The sequence below is a fragment of the Euprymna scolopes genome, chromosome 37 (assembly GCF_053919585.1).
Source record: "Euprymna scolopes isolate OS-2025 chromosome 37, ASM5391958v1, whole genome shotgun sequence".
Lineage (NCBI taxonomy): Eukaryota > Metazoa > Mollusca > Cephalopoda > Sepiida > Sepiolidae > Euprymna > Euprymna scolopes.
Genome location: NC_136518.1, coordinates 5,033,298 through 5,045,746, shown reverse-complemented (window position 1 = coordinate 5,045,746; position 12,449 = coordinate 5,033,298). Strand labels below are relative to the sequence as shown.

Here is a 12,449-nt window from a genome sequence, read left to right as displayed (position 1 = left end):
AATTATAATGTCTAATGGACTCTAGATATCGCTGATTGACCTCTAATTATTTACAACTGCTTCTATTAATCAACATGCCTCATGAAAAGGAAAAGAGAACAAACTACTGTTATGTGTTATCTATGCAACAAGACTTTAGCTGCGGCTAAAGTCGACTTCAAGAGATTGTCATCAGTCATGAACAACAGAGACATTAAAATAGACACCAAATTCAGAATACTCTGAACGTATGTATGGCCTGCTCTTTTCAACGGGTGTGAGTGCTGGACAATCACCAACGGCACAAGGAAAAGACTAGAGGCAAATGAAACTTGCTTCCCAAGGAGAATTTTTAAGATATCCTAAACAGAAAAGAAAACAAACCAGGAGGTGTTAGAAATAGCAAACACAGAAAGGTCTCTAATAAGAATAATATGGAAAAGGAAAAAATCAAATGAGACTCATGGGTCATGTCAACAGAAAACGTGGAATAGAACAGATTAGTTTATTGGAAAAGATGGTGGGTAGAAGAAGCGGAGGATGATAGCGAGAAATATACTGAATACCTGATGAGCAAAAATAAATTCATGAGTGCCCCGAGAGAGGGAGATAGATAGCAAGCCATAGTCGCCAATGCATGTACTAAACAGGATACCACTTGATGATGATGATGATGATGCAATGAGATTCCAGCTGTCTGTGATAATCTGAGATCAAAGAATAGATTTCCATAGTGACATTCTAGAATTTTTTCATTAAATATTTCTTTAAAACATGAAAAAATTGAATAATAAAAAAAAAAACTATTAAAAATTTAATTCTGCATTTGTTTTATTTCATTTGTGTATTTTTTTTTTTTTTTTTTTTTTTTGCTCTGGATCCTGATCTGATTTTAACCTGAAAATGGAAAGAAAAAAAAAAAGAAATTAACAGGGATGCAAAGTGGACAGTCAGACTAGGAGGCAGTACATATGCTAAAAAGAAATAGAAATAAAAATAATCACCAAGCAGACCAAGCCCAGAAATTGATAGCATTTGGAAGCCTTTAATTGTAGAAAAAAAAGCAAAAATCGTACACCCTTAAAATTTCGGATATAGAAGGGAGATAATCACCTGTTAATCTTCATAAGTATTGCCTCCCCTTTGTTAACCAATTTTTTCACAAATACGAAACTATAACCATAAAATAAAGATTAACTCAAATAACATTCAAGATGAGAACAATAGTCTAATAAATATAAAATAAAAAATAAAATATATAAAAAAAAACAAGACAAGTAATACAAACAATCAACCCACATCTCCAAAATTAAGAACGGTAAATCCTGTGAAGGTATGCTAATATATCTGTAAGAAAAAAAAAAAAAAAATTGGTTGACAAAGGGGAAGCAACTCTAATAAAGATAGACAGGGGGATTATTTCCCTTAAATCGTTGAAATTTTAAGGGTGTACAATTTTTTTTTTTTTTTTTCCTACAATTAGAAGTTCACAGATTCGAAACAATGACCCAAAAAATGGAGACTGGCTTATAGAAATACGAAAATATCTACGGAGCCAATAACTTTCTTGTTTCTTTTTCAAACAACAACCAACATGTCTGATGATGGCCGAAGAACAATCTGACGGAAACATTACACAAACAACACTCAAGATGAGAACAATAGTCCAATTAATACAAATAATATATAAAGAAAATAATTTGGGGACTTCAAAAATAAAGAATAAAAATTCTTCAGGTTCACAAAAAAAAAATGATTATAGATCAATTGTATTTACTGGAGATGTTTTTATTCAAAATTTTGGTGCATATTCAAATTGGCAGCAATTAAAAGTAAAGAAAACACAGAAAAGTCTGTACATACTAGTCAAAGAATGCAGATGAAATATTCCAAGATGAAATATTCCAAAAATCACATATTTTGATCAAGTTGTTTTTTTATTAAGGAAAATCAAACATGTAATGGTTTGGTTTATATATATATATATATATATATATATATATATATATATATATATATATATATATAAACTACTTAATTTACTCACATAAAATTAATATATGAAAGTATTGATTTATGCGTAAACTTTAAGCATTTACTTCAAAAGTGCTCAATACGTAGGTAGAGCTAGTTAGTAATTTATAAAATATATATGGCGATTAAGCTACACTGAATATTCCGCGTTTCATCCACTCTAGGACTCTTCAGGCTTATGCGCGAATTTTGTGGTTGTTTATCGTTTTTAAAAACGATAAACAACCACAAAATTCGCGCATAAGCCTGAGGAGTCCTAGAGTGGATGAAATGCAGAATATTCAGTGTAGCTTAATTGCCATATATATTTTATAAATTACTATATATATATATATATATATATATATATATATATATATATATATATATATATATATAATTTGTAGTCATCGACATACAATCCTGTTTCGTTGTATCACAACTCATCAGTGCCACTAGACTAGCACCTCTCCCAAAATATATATATATATATATATATATATATATATATATATATATAGTAATTTATAAATTTTGGGAGAGGTGCTAGTCTAGTGGCACTGATGAGTTGTGATACAACGAAACAGGATTGTATGTCGATGACTACAAATATATATATATATATATATATATATATATATATATATAGAGTCCTGGTCAAAATCATGACCACTTAAGAAAGTATGCATTTACACATATTATCAAACTTTTAATCAAACAAATGATTGAAACCATTGCCAAAAGGGAAAATATGATGGAAAAAAATGTAATCTGCTTCATTCAAAACCTTAACCCTGATCTAATAATTATTTTTTAAAAAACATTTTCACCTGGTCAAAATGATAAACCACTGATAATTTATCTAAGAAAAGGCTATTATAAATTACTAAAAAGGGTCTCAGTATTTAGTAAAACCTCCATTATTACGAATTACTTCAAAAATTATCTTCGGCATGTTTGCGACTAAGTTTTTTTATCAGTTGCGAATGAATTTTATCCCATGTACTGAAAACTGAATCAGAAAGTCCCTTTATTGAATCATACTGGGTTCCATCCTTGAACACTTCTTTTGCCATCCATTCCTGAAGATTTTCAATGGATTGAGGTCTGGAGAACATGCTGGATGATCTAACAATTCTATATTATTTGAAGAAAAGTATTCTCGTGCTTGTCGAGAAGTGTATCGCAGCATTGTCTTGCTGGAAAATCCAATTTCTTCCACACAGACGTTGACCTTCAGTCCTGATAGAAGCATTTTCAAACATTGAAATGCACTTCAATGATGTTTGCCGGCCTTTCACTACTTGCAACTTTAGGTTCCCAGCTAACGAGAAAGCACTCCAGATCATTAAAGACCCTCCTCCACTATGCCGAGTTGAAAAAGTCTCTTTGGGCAAATTTTTATCACGCCAATAGTGTTTAAATCCATCTGGACCATCTAGATTAACCTTTTTCTCATCGGAGAAAATTACATTTTCCCACTTCTCTTCATCCCAAGTCTGGTATTTGGCGGAATATTCAAGTCGGTTAGTTTTGTGCTATTCAAGAAGATGTGGTTTCTGCAGTCGCTTTAAATGATTGAAACCCTACATTTTAAGATGCCTTCTGATGGTTTTAGGACTACATTCTGCTGCTGTTTGGCTTTTCAATCGACTTGAGCTCATACTGGAGTTTTTTTTTTAAACTTCTGATACGACGATCCAGTGATGGGGTTATTTTTTTCTTGGTCGACCTGTACTCTTTTGATGCCCATATAGATCTGGATTTCTTCAAAAATTTGTGATGACCGTTTTGCTATGATTCACTTCGTTTGCAATGGGTCTATGGGAGAGTCCACCCCTATTAAACTCAAAGATCATTCCTCTCTCAAACTCTGATAATGGTTTCCCTTTTGCCATTTATAATTTAGTAAGATGTTTTTTATTCACTAACAAGTTGTTTTTAGTAACATAGAAAGCTTTTTGTATTCATTTTTTCAAAACTAGCCGATTTTATTAAAGTGGTCTTATCATTTTGACCAGGTGAAAATGTTTTTTAAAAAATAATTATTAGATCAGGGTTAAGGTTTCGAATGAAGCAGATTTCATTTTTTTCCATCATATTTTCCCTTTTGGCAATGGTTTCAACCATTTGTTTGATTAAAAATTCGATAATATGTGTAAACGCTTACTTTCTTAAGTGGTCTTATGATTTTGACCAGGACTATATATATATATATATATATATATATATATATATATATATATATGAGAATTTAAGCAATGATGAGCCTGGTCAGTACCAGATGGGTGACCATTTAAGAAGGCTAGGCACTGTATGTACCATGCTGAATCATAGGAATTTCCAGGTTGGTATCTGGGGGTACATTTAGCTTACTAGGGGAGATAAACCCCCGAATCAAGGAGCAAAGCAACAGGAAACTACCGTCTTTATTTGTCTTCCCGAGATTACCATGGCTCTACAATTTAGAGAACTGACGTTGGCGACACTGTTAAAACAGCAGGGCCACTGATGATGATGATGATGATGATATATATACACACACATATATATATATATATATATATATATATATACCGGTTGTATCGATTGGTTTCCTAGATGTAAATCTAATGAAACCCATATAATTATTAAAGAGTGCTCAATGGAGGATAGAGCTGGTATGTAGTCTGTTTATTATACAAACATTATTGGTTACATATGTGCATACATGTTTCAGTGGAATTGCAATTTAAAGAGACCATCTCAACAGACGAAAAAAGGACAATATTGAAACAATATTGAAACGAGAGTCAAGGTTACACAACCGCCAAGTTAAGATAATGCCAATACGTCCCTGCTGTGACAGCTTGACCACTAGTTTCTTCCTTCACCCCCCCATGCTCCTCCATACATAAAGCGTAAACCACACCTGAATATCCTATAAAAAACGAATGTAATCTTGACTCGTTTCAATATCGCTCGTTTTTGTGGTTTGATGAGGTGGTCTGTTTGAATTGTATGCACATATGTAACCATTAATGTTTGTATAATAAACAGGCTTTATATATATATATATATATATGACAGATTGATTGTTGCTATTTCTTCTGATGAGTTAAGGGCATAATAGATTATGTATGTAGGAGGACGTCGACATCTCCCTGCAAAAAGGTGCAAAAACCTAACGCCGTCATTTCCCCTAACGGGGATATACATGCGACTGAGGACCACTTGTGAATTTCATACTCCCATGAAACTTCCTCCTTCGGAGGAAGCCGGTTAAACCCTGAATAGGGTTAGTACTGACTCGCACATAATAATTAAGTGATTGATTTTGCTCTACAAAACAAATACTGTCAAGAATTGTAAAAGTCAACTGAATTAAGGGAATAAATTATAAGATGGTCAACATCATGAATTTTGGAATATAGTTTTTTGTCATTTATTCACTTTATTGCTCTGTAATTACATTGAGCTTCTTAAATAAGGGTTGGTATATATTATAAGAAAATATATTTCTACAGAAATATATATACAGGGTGACCCCAAAAACGGGCCCCAACTCTAATTAAGCCCCGTTTCTTAGTGTTTTGTCCGAATAAAATGAAACTGGTCATAACTAGTTTATTATATTCAAAACATCACATCAAAACACTAGGGTCTTTGGCTTTTTTTCTCCGTTCTCCAACATATGTTCTAGATGGCCTCCATTTAGCTCCGTGCATTTCTTGAGGCGCAGCACGAAGTTGTCCATGACGTTCTTACAGACCGAATTGGTTATGACTCTCATCTCCTCCCTGATGGCTTCCTTGAGTTCCATGATGGTTCTGGGTTTCCCTGCATAGACTCTGTCCTTAAGATAACCCTAAAGAAAAAAATCTGGGGGACTTAGGTCCAGGCTATGGAGTGCTCACTCAAAATCAGTCTTGAGACTGATCACTCGGCCTCCGAAGTTCTCTTTCAGCCAATCTCGGGAAAGGTTTGAGGTGTGAGGACTTGCTCCATCCTGCTGGAACCAGAACTTGCTCATGAGCGACGGGTAGATGGTCTGGAGCTCACTTGAAGGTTTTGAGGACCTCCACATATCGCTCCTTGGTGACTGTCACTGCTATGCCAGATTCTTTGATGAAGATTGGTCCGATGATGCCTCTGGCCGAGATTGCAGCCCACACCTTGCACCTAGGAGAGTGCAGGGGCTTGGTGGGGGTCTGGAGAAGCCCCCAGAAGAGATTTGTCTTGGAGTTCGCCTTTCCATCAAGATGGAAGTGGGCTTCATCTGAGGTCCAAAGGAGGTTAAGGAAACTTGGTGTCTCCTCGATCTTCTCGAGCATCTTGACTGCCCTCCTCTGCTTCTTGTCTGAGGCTGTAAGGGTCTGCGGCATCTGTATTCTGTATGGATAAGCCCTGATATCGTTCACCAGCACTCTCCTGCAAGTCTCACCGAGGGACTAACTTCACTTACGCACAGAGCGTTTCGGACTTTGCTGGAGAGACTATCTCACTCTTTTGACCAGCTCGGCTTCTTGGGACATCCCGAGTGGCTTGGACGGTTCTCTCTGGCAGCGTTGAGGTTCTCCACAGTCCGATACTTCTCAAAGTGGTCCACCCAGTTCTGAATTCTGCTTTTGAATGGAGCCTTTTCACATTCGAACTTACGCATGAGACTGTCCTAAGTTTTCTTAAACGAGCCTGTCTTGTAGTAAAATTTAACACAGTGTATTCTTTGTCCCAGCTTCCACTGGGGTCTTGGTGTACTCACGGTCGTTGATTCAGCCATGTCCTGTAAAATAAGGGCAATCGGTGAATAAATAATGGAGATATCACATAAAGTGTACACGGGGCCCTGTTTTTTTTTTTTGGGTCCCCCTGTATATACCGTATATTTATATATATTCTCTAATTCTTACCAAGAACTTTATTATCTGTAGTCGGGATTAGCAGCTTGAGACAAAGACGATGACAAAACCAATCGGCGTCGATCAGATTCTGTGTTTTATGATTTCTGTGACATAATTTAACGCATGTGTGATATGGACTCGCATCTTCACCAGGGGGAGCTGCCAACAACAACAAAAAAAAAAATTGGAAGTTAGTTTTTTTTTTTCATGTAAGAGAGATGGACCGTGCATATTTAAATGAAAATTATGATATAAAAAACATGAAAATAATACTGCGAGCTTGCACGTATTTGTACACTTTTATATAAAAATACTTATAAGAGGCATTCCAAAAGTAATGCCTCCTATTTTTTATTGCGCCCGAATGGATCAGAGAGGATCGCAAATTGCATTGTTATGATGACTGACCTGAAAGTTTATGCATTCATGACCTGAAAGCTTCATCTCTCTGTTACAGGTATTGACGGTGTGACACTCTAAGAAAGCAAGAAACTCTTGTCATGGACATGCGTCAGAAGCAAAAAAGCGTCATTGAATGGTGGGGAAAAATAAATTCTGAAGCACAAAAGGTTGCTCGTTTTAATGGTAGCACAACCGTCTTCGTAACTCTTCAACTTTTTGTGTTAAAATATAGGAGGCTTTATTTTTGAAACGACACTTACGCCTGAAAGTATCCTGTAGCTCTACAAAGCTACCATTCGCCCATGTATGGAGTATTGTTGTCACATTTGGGCTGGTACATCTGTTGCTTGTCTCTCGCTCCTTGACAGGGTTCAAAAGCGAGTCGCCAACCTGATAGGTCCTGAACTGTCATCTAGGCTTCAGCCTCTGTCCCACCGACGAAATGTTGCATCCCTCTGCCTGTTTTACTAGTATTTTAACAATGGATGCTCTGACGAACTACTAGCCCTTGTACCCCTTCGGCATAAATACCCCTGACACACCCTACAAGCAGCAAAATCCCACCCCTACACAGATCCCTAGATGTAAGAAAGCCTTCTGCTCTAATAGTTTATTCCTAAGAACTGTTAGGCTTTGAAATTCCCTTCTGGTTTCCTGCTTCTCCAACTGTACTGACAAATAAAACTGTACTGACATGCAGAAGTTCACGTGTAATATGAACAGACATCTTGCTGCTCAACTCCCTACATAGTATCCCTGCAACTTATGGCCCTGATAGTAGCCCTCTACATCAAAGTGGCACTGTGCCTTGTTTGGGGTTAAAATGTAAAAAAAAAAAACCCTGATATTTTAATTAATGCAGATTACATATTTATTATTATCGAGACAATTCTCTATCGATTATTTTATTGAACTGAGATCAAAATTAAAAATATATATGTATGACTTGGGTGTCATTGGCTAGAATCGCCCTAGAAAAGATAATATGATTCCATTTCCGTTTGATGAAAACCAGCTTTCTTTTTTTGGTGCAGATCATCTACTAGTTGTCTACAAATCCCAAGAGAAATAGGCGTTTACTATCATGTCTGAAAGTGACACAATGTTTAACAAACAAGATTGGAGATGCGCTGCTGTACAACTCATGCTCTCTACCGATCCAAGTTATGACAACAGGACCATTGCCAGCACCCTCAAAATGCATCGCTGAATTGTTACGAATAACAGGAACATGCCCAGGATGATGAGAACAAAGTTTCCGGCCACGGTTATGGTCTTTGATGTGGTTTCAGGTGAGGACCACATCGTGCCACCTCACATCTTCGAAGTTGCTTGAAAGTCAACACCAAATTTTACCTGGATGTGCTGAAGAGTGTGCAGTCAGGTGGCTGCTAGTAGATCCTGAGTGTAACAGCAGGACTTGGCATTGGCCCACATGTCCAAAGAAACTCGGGTTTGGCTTCAAAAGGAGTGCTATGCCTTTATACCCTTTTCTCACTGCATCCCCAACTCCTCCCCTGATCTGAAACTGTTGGACTACTTTGTTTGGTCATATGTCGAGGACATCACCAACATGACCTCCAACAACGCCAAAGCCAGCCTAATCGCTGCCATCCGCTAAGTATTTGCCGATCTCCCGCTGTAAAATAACTTAAATGGACACTGATTTACTTGCCTCCCCACGAGGGCAGAGTTAGACACAAGGTCGGTTTTTAAAGTGGGGAAAATCCAGCTCTCCAAAAAGGGGCACTTTGGATAAATAAAAAAACAACCCCCCCCCCCCATTAAAATTGCCTCAGTCTAGAAGGATTTCTCCTCTACCGATTGAAGACAGAAAAGGTGAAGTGCAGCATTAGAACAGATACTACACTTGCAACGTGGACATTGCACTTTAATTTCAACCACTCGGACCCACACGTTGTCTGGTACGGTCGCAGGAACAAACACACAAGGAAGGACATAAAAATATAACTGAGCATTTTTTTAGGTGAGTACAAAAAGCATTTATTCCAGTAATTTCTGACAACGCATTTCACCTATTTTAAGCATACAGTACAACCCTGGGATCTGACATTAAAAATTAGTAACAAAATACAGCACAGTATATAATACCCATGTATATAATCAAATAACATTGTAAATAACACCGTAAGGTGGGGCAAATTCCGTAACCAGGGTCCGGAAAAACATTGTCTTCCACATCGTAGCCTGAAAAAACCGCTACTGTATCCTGGGGTTCTACTGTATATAAATTTCGGCTGCTGGATTGGCCAATGGGTGTGTGGGCTATCTAACAAGAACCATAAATCACTTAAAAAGTTACAATTAATTTAAAATAAAACTTTTGTTTCTTTCCTGGGCTTTATATTCAAACCAATAAAACGTGAGTGTCTTTCATAGTGAACAATAGCAAATGAAAATGCAATTAAAAATAAAAACATGTCCAATATGTGAAGCAATGGATGTAAAATGTGGGGAGAAGTGGGGGGTTGGGTTCACCTGGGTTGGACATGGTTGGAAATCCATGATTTATATTCAGAACTAGCGAGGGGTACCCGGCGTTGCCCGAGTGTTTGGAGGTGTGTGTGGAAACTCCGGGGGGGGGGGGGAGTAAGTATGAGGATCGAACCAGAACGGTTGAGGCAAAGTTGTAAATTAAAGAGTGAAAAAAAACCAAAAAAACATGCGACTTTAACCATTGCCCCACCGCAAGATGCTAACGGAAACACGTTTGAATTTATTTAATTACTTGGATTTGGCAGGTGCCCGTTTTAATGAGTTAATGAGGTCAAGCTTGACTGCGGGATAGCATTTCATTTACTGCGGAACGCGTTTTTTTATTTTTATTTTCCCAAGATGTTATAGGAAAAAGGACTAACCCAGATGCGGCGAGCGACAAATGTTGAATATTTATCTTCCCGAAATTGAGCAAATTAAATAGACAGGCGAGCTTCGTTGTTAACTCTGAGATATTACGATTTATATGTGATATAAAAAGTTTTAAAAAGTTGTGAAGCGACCGACCGTTTCTCTGAAAAAAGCCTTTTGTAGACATACAGAAAAAGCGAACATATATACATACATTTTCGCTTTTATATATATATAGATATATAGATCTCATCCAAAGACATCATGGGTGGCCACCCATGAGCTACAGATGACCCAGTTTTCGAGCTGAGTGGTTGTACCCTTCAGAATAGGGTTGTAACTGATAATTTTATGACCCCTGTTGGCATGATATCAGAAGGTCGCCATCGATAACGTGCTTCGTTACAGTTTATTTAAAAAACTGGAGAGATTGAAACATTTTAAAACAATCAGCAAAGTGCGGAATCAATATTTTTTTACTTGAACTGTATGATAGGATTGAAGTAATTTTTGCAATTATTTTGGCGACGAGTAAATTTGTATAATTTTTTTTTATGATTTGGACTCTCATCTTTTTTTTTTTTTTTTTTTTACACAGGGATCACCACTTATCAAGGCCCGGAAGCCACTCAGGGATAAGGGTTATTGCAAGTACATTACGTTAGTGTGGAGATTTGATGAAGTGTTTAATTGAGGGGCAGTTCATTAGCAATTTGTTAACATTGGACTTGAAGACCTCCAAGTTGTAGTCCGGAGGGAAGCAGGCAGACGGAACAGAGTTCCACAGGCGTGCAGTTCTAAGAAAGAAGCTTTGTTCATGGAATCTGCGTTTTGATTTAGGCACAGATATAGAGTGGGGGAAATTTTTCATAGTGGATTCAGCTAGACGGGTGTTTTTCGTAAAAGATTGGCAAGGGGGGGGGACCAGAGATTGGAGTTCAGACGAGCACCTGCCATGGAAATAACGATAAAACAAAGATAGGCTCGCTACGTCTCTTCTGTGGGAGAGAGGTTGCAGGGTAGAGAAAAGGGCATCCCCCACTAAGCCACGAAGTCTATTTTGTACTCTGTCAAGGCAGGATAGGCTGGTTTTAGCAGCTCCTGCCCAGATGTGGCAACAGTATTCCATCCTTGACATCCTTATCTTCTGTTTCTTGTTTTAACAACGTTTCGGCCAATTATTCCTCTAGCCTTCATCAGGTTAACCGCGATGAAGGCCAAATAATTTCCAGTCCTGGATATGACCTTAAACTATATCCGATGGTGAGGCCCATGCTTGTGGGCTTTGGGGAGTGTGCAGCCACCCCTTAATTGCAATTGCTCCCAGGTCCACTCTGACCCAGAGTGGTAGTACCTGTTAGGGTCCTAACTATGGGTTAAATAGAAACAGATTTGAAAAAACAAAACAAATATATTCTATTAAAAAATTGTTCTTCAAAATAACTGCATTCGGCATTAAATAATCTTTCTTTTTTTTTTTTTTTTTTACATAGTGATCACCACTTATCAAGGCCCGGAAGGCACTCAGGGATTCGGCATTAAATAATCTGAAAAGGGTTGATATGCTGTAAAAAAAAAACAACACCCAACCAAACAACCAAATAATTCCAAAAATTAATTCAATAAGATAACAATCGGTACGTACCCGACAATTGGAAGATTGTGGATTTATAAGACCGAAAATCCAACCTTGATTGCCCTTTAGGGATCGTGGCGCAGTAGATAGAGATGCAGGAATATCCAAGCATTCCAAGTGAGCATTATTTGGAGGTAGCAGTTTCGATCCCTCCCAAAGCCGGTCAGAGGATTAGTTGATCAAACCATGGTGAGATAGCAACAATTATTGAAGGCAGCAATTGCTATGGATGTTGTTGGAGGATTCGACATTCTTATCCTGTCGCGGTTAACCCGATGAAAGTCAAAGGATTAATTGTCCGAAACATCGTGGAAACAACAACTCAAAGATGAGGATAATAGTCCGAATAATTGAATAAAATGAATTGTATGATAGGAGTTGTCTACCTTACAACTAAAATTCTTTTTTTTATATATATAAACACTATCAAGGAGACCCAACGTTGCTCGGGGTTGATTGAGGATTAATGAATGTTTCACACTTCCAATATTTTTATTGGAATCGAAATCAATAAAATCGATCATTTTTCATTCAAATCGATTGATTACTTACTCTGGTTGGAGACCCATTGTGGTGCACAGGGAGGAAGTTTCACATGTCTCCCCGCAGTGACTTAGTTCACAATACATCGTAGTCTACATTGCACTGTAGAGAACCTACTGTTGATTTTA

General features: G+C 37.3%; 1 long non-coding RNA gene across 1 annotated transcript in view; it reads right to left on the bottom strand.

The window, feature by feature from the left end:
• Positions 1 to 647: 647 nt before the first annotated feature.
• The window catches only part of LOC145260980 (uncharacterized), a 12,760-nt gene continuing 958 nt past the window's right edge, over positions 648 to 12,449 (bottom strand). Inside the window, exons 2-3 of the long non-coding RNA XR_013864376.1 lie at positions 6,882 to 7,031; positions 648 to 876 (exon numbers count right to left, since the gene is read on the bottom strand). This is a non-coding gene — a long non-coding RNA (uncharacterized LOC145260980). The remainder of the gene's footprint in view (positions 877 to 6,881; positions 7,032 to 12,449) is intronic.